The sequence below is a fragment of the Vipera berus genome, assembly GCF_964194415.1.
Source record: "Vipera berus genome assembly, chromosome: W".
Classification (NCBI taxonomy): Eukaryota; Metazoa; Chordata; class Lepidosauria; order Squamata; family Viperidae; genus Vipera; species Vipera berus.
In genome coordinates this window covers 46143120-46148576 of record NC_138210.1, presented here as the reverse complement: position 1 = coordinate 46148576, position 5457 = coordinate 46143120, and positions in this window count along the sequence as shown.

The window sequence follows — 5457 nt, the reverse complement described above, 5'->3', positions numbered from 1 at the left end:
TATATGTCTGTCTGTGTTGTTCTGTGTTATTCCAAGACTTGGAAAAGGGTCAAAACCCCCTCTGATAACACCAAACAAAAAGGCCTTATTTAAAAATATATGGTTTGCCTGGAGAAAGTATGAAATGAAATGTTTGTATGTGAAATTGTTTATGCAGGCAGTTGGAATGGACGTGAATGAGTTAATTTGCTAATGTTTAAATGTTTGTGTGTTAGCCCTCAAAACCCACCCACCCCCACCCCTGTCCCAGGCTGTGAAAGGTAAATTGCTGATTTTATTGTAAATGTAAAAGCAATAGCATGTGTTTAAATGAGAAGAGTTTCATGGACGATGTGTGAGTGAATTTATGGAAAATGCATGTGAAGGAGAGAAAACTATTTTTTTAGTGGTGAGATTTTTGTAAAATTTCTTTTACTTTTTTCCCCCTCCAGTCTCTTTCTTCTCCCCCCCCCACCGCTCTATTACTTTAAGAGTGAGAGAGACAGACAGAAGAGGGAGGGCTGGTCATTTTAACTGTTTTTTTTCTCTGCTTAGAATTCTGGTCTGAGGAAGTGGGGGGTGGATGTGAAATTTAATGCCCACTCTTGCAGTTTCAGCTTGCAATTTTTTTTCTGGAAAGAGGAGAGAGTAATTGTCGGACATTTTTTTTTGAAAATGTTTTGAGTTTTAAAAGAAATTACTCTGAATTGTTTTGCTTAGATTTGTAAGTTTTAACCTACTTAAGGGAAATTTGTTTCCATCTGATTGGAATCTGATTAAATTGGAATTTGACAAACTTTATATTAAAAACAATACTAAAGTTTGATATAAAACTATTTCAGTAACTCAGAATATCTCATTAAGCTGGTTTGTCTTTTTGTGGAGTTGTTTTTTTTGTTTTGTTTTTTTATGTTTTTGTCTCTGTGTGCAGGACACATTGATGGAGGGTGATATCTGGGAGAATTGGGGGACTTGTGGTTCGGTCCTTGTTTGGAACAAGGAAGGAGTTGAGAAGATTGTTAGGATTGTGAATGGCTATGTTGTTTTGACTAACGATTTGTATGCAAAACTGTTAGAAAAAGAGGCAGCCAGTGGCATTTTTGTCTAAAGTTGACATTTGAGAAGTCTTGGTGTTAAGTGTGGGTACTTTTTAAATCAGAAAGCCGAAAGGAGGTATCCACTTGTTCATAGCAAAGTAGTTGGGAAACAGAAAAGAAAAAGAAAAAGAGGGACATAATGAAGGTGCGATAGTAGATGGGAAGAAAAAAAATGTGAGTGGAAGCTGGGAGAATTTCCCTCCCTTAGTCAACACTAACTTGTGGATTGTATGCCTTACAGCAGGCTCTGAGGCTGTTAATACTGGAGAAGGAGAATATACACTGACTCCAAGTATGCTTATGGATTCTTGAATACTTTGGAGAAGAGAAATGAAGAGGATTAATAGTAAAGGGACACAGTTGGCTTATGTAAAGTTGATAGAAGATGTACTTGTGGAAGACGAAAAGACAGAAGTTAGGCCAGAGTGGCAGAAGGGCAGTGAACTAATGGATAATAGAAGGGAGAAACAGGAAAGTTGTTTTTAAGTTGTTTTGCACAGATTTGTGAATTGCATGCATTAAAATTGTTGGAAGCAGGGAGACTGCCACTAACGGGATCAGCTCAAATGTGTGAATTGTATGCCTTAACACAAGCCTTAGAATGTTGAAGGAACAAGAATGTACTATAGAAATATGGAGAGAGAGAAACATGGGAAGTAGAAGAAAGTGAGAGGTGGATGTTGCATGATGGAAGATGGATGCTGAAAAGACAGAAAGAAAGAACAGAAAAAAAGAAAGTAATAGCTAGAACACTGAAGCAGCCACTAACGGGGTAGCAAGGGATAAATGCTGATGGTACTAAGCAATGAACACTCAACACCTCATAGGATGTGTAATAAATGAAAGACTGATTTGCTTTATCAGAAACTTCTGGGATTTTTCCCATGAAGAATGTGAAGTTCAAATTGTGTTGAAAAAGTGGAAATAACTGTATGATACTTGTCATTCCATTCTTCGTTCACAGTTTCTCTCATTTCTATGATAGAAACTGTGACGCAAGTCTTTAAAAAAGATATGGTTGTATTTATATTTTAGTTAAACAAATCTGTGATAAATATAAGTAAATTAAAAGCTTTGCAAAATTTGGCGGTGAGGCCATTTCAATATAGGCCTCAATTGGAAAACTGTTTTTGTCCCTTTCAAATGATGTATGGGAGGCTTTTGTTACATGATGGTTCAAGAATGTCAATGATGAAGAGTATAAAGTTACTCAATATTTAATCTGGTGCGGGTTTTGTCTTCTATCTCAGTACAGGCCCAGGCTGCCCTACCACCTGTCTCTGCCCATTGTTGTTCCTGGAGAGTGGGTTCAGGTGAAAAGAACTATCACCTAGAAATACCAGTCCTGAGTGGTCTCAACTATGCCAAGTCCTCCTGATTTAAGGAATCAAGGCGAGAGTCCATGGAAAGTCCCATCATTCCCTCTCCAGTGACAAGCTCCGCATCTGGACGGCCTGCAAATGAAATTTCAACCTGCCTCGCCTGTTGAACTGTTTCCATCTAAGTACAAGAAAAACCTCAATAGATTGGACTACCCCGGAAATCGTGTTCCTGGAACCTGGACTATGTATTGCAATATTTTTCTTCTGCTACTGTTGTTTCCCTCATACCTTCTTTGGTAGAAGGAAGGACCATGGGCCCAATACTTTATGGAAGACAGGGGAGTTGTGTTTACAACAAGACTACGTATTCCACTTGCAAAGGGGCAACAGGGTCACTTGTTATGCTCCTGTCAATACAGTGCAGCTTTACCAATAACTTTATATCTGGACATATGGAGGAACATACAGACATTACCTTTTGGGGAAGAATAACACCAGACTTATGGACAGGTGCCAGAATTTATTTATTTATTTATTTGATGCATGTAAAGCTATTGACTATACTCAAGCTAAATGAACTAAGTGTGGAGACAGGCCTACTCATTACATGCCAAATATGTTTGCACATCCTACCCAACCTGGCATAATCAGAGGATTCTTGCAACCCGGTGTGCTTCAAGATAACCAGACCAATGGATTTTTCAGCATCATTTGAACTTGCTATCAATTGAACCAGATACAAATATGGGTCCAAGTTGATCTTCCTTAACTGGAAACCACAATTGAGATTCCCTCAGTATCAAAGACACATTTTTTTTTATTATTGATCTGGCCCAAAAGAATTGTTTCATTTTTAAATGTGAAGCTCGAGAGAATATCACTTCTTATTTTAATTTGACTTGGGAAGAAAAGGACTGTCCAACCAAATGGGTACTCTATTTCATCATTGTAGCCCTAAACTGTATTATTAGACCCCAGTCCAACATTTCATATAAGAATATGTCAAAGAAGTCACTGACAGAATGCGAAAGTTGGCTCATGTCCCTGTCCAGACATGGACAGGAGCACTGGATGTTGGAGGATGGTTTTTGAGAATGTTTGATAATTGGAAAAGGATATTGTTGATTGTGGTTTTGGCCTTAGGAGGGTTGTTGTGTTTATCATGCCTTATCCCACTTATTTAGAGAATTGTTAGATCCACTCTATCTGGACCAACTTTTGCTGCCACTCCTATCTATAACGATAAACCAGCTAAAGCAATTCCCCTCTTCAAGAGTCCCTAAGCCTATTCGGCTTTTATATTAAAAAGGGAGGAATGAAGGGATTTTATTATGCTTAAGGTTGATGTTAGTAATATTGATATTAGTAGTGATATGTAGGGAAAAGAATTCAGACCTGGGTCGATAGAGATGCTCTGAACCAGCCAGGCAGCCTCGTCTCTCTGAAAAAAGCCCTGAGCAACTGCCCGCTGAACTTTTATTCACCTCCTTTCTCTGAATACCAAATACAACATTACATAAACCCCATCAATCTCAAAAAAATAGGATACATAGCGATAATTGGATACGTAGTGAGAACTTCTCAGGTGCCTATGAGATCATTACAAAAACAAGATACTAAAAGATATATGTGAAAGCTCTATCATAGCGTTTCCCAAACCTCCCACATGCCATCCTGTGTGAACCAGGAGAGTGTGCTCATCACTGTAATTCACGTAGAGGCCAATAAGAAACGTTTGGGAAAGCTGAAGGTTGGGAGGCCAAAAAACTGGCCGTTCCCACATTTCCCCTTTTTTTGTTTAATTACAGAAGCAGAATGTTCGAGATAAGCTTGCATAACGTGTAAATCTTTGGCATTGAAGGCAGAGGTGTGGGATCGTCTAACAATAAGTGAGCGGCACAATGCTAGCAAAGAGGGAATACATTGGCTACAGCAACACAAACTAATCAATATAATTATAGTTAAGATACCATAAACAAATAAATGTTTAAGCCAAGCTAAATCTGGTTGCCAAGATGTAAGCCACTTCCAAATACCCCATACTTCGTCCTGACGAATTTGGTGAACAAGTGTTCGCAAAGCAGATATATGGTTATGAATGGCATTAGAATTATCAGTTATATTAAAGCAGCACATTTCTTCCACTGCTTCACACCCTATATCATGTAAAAGCATAAGATAATCTATAGCAGCCCTATTTTCTAAAATTGCATGGCATAACTCCTTCTGTTCATCATTTAATTGTGCAATCGCAGATTGCTTTAGCTACAAGACATGCAAGAGAATTAATATTTCTGCTATTTCTAGCAGCTAAAGCATGAGGAACAAACAAAGCCAATGCTAAAATTTCCTCCTTGTTGAAAAGGCGTGTGGAAGAATCACAGGTGGAATAATCATAGAAAAAGCATTTTTTCTAAGTCTATAAGTTGGAGAGCCCCAAGAATACATTGTATCATAGGTGGTAGATATATTAAAATTGGCAAAAAGAGTATAATTTTGAATAGTAGTAGCTGGAGCACAGACATGAACAATGCAAGAGCTAGTAACTTCATGAGCAGAGGCAGACATTTTTAAGCAAAAATTACTCAGACCAGAAATATTGGCCAGTTGTAGCCACAAATTGAATTGTCCTCTATTTGCTAAATCTTCATGAATTTCTACAGCTGAAGGAATAAAAACCAAAAAACACAGCAACAGTCCAAGTGCTGAATTGGTGTTAAGTCGCGCGATAATTGCCGACAGGGATCGGCTCTAGCTGTGCAGTAGTAAGGTCACAAAGGGCATCTGCACTGAGTGTTTTTAACATTCCCCATGTCACTGGTGGCTGAGTTCCTGCTGGCTGCGAAGGTCTTTTACGCCTTCGTGGTGTTTCACCCATCGGGTTCGAGTTCAATGTCAGGGCTGGATTGAACTCTGGGAGCGGACTGCTCAGCCTCTGGTGCCAGCTCATGTTTGGCTCGGAATGGCTTCACACACCTGGCAGGCACCCACACCGGTCCTGTAGGAGTAAGAACAGATGCACATCCCCTTCCCCAAGTAATCAATTCAGCTGGTCCCTT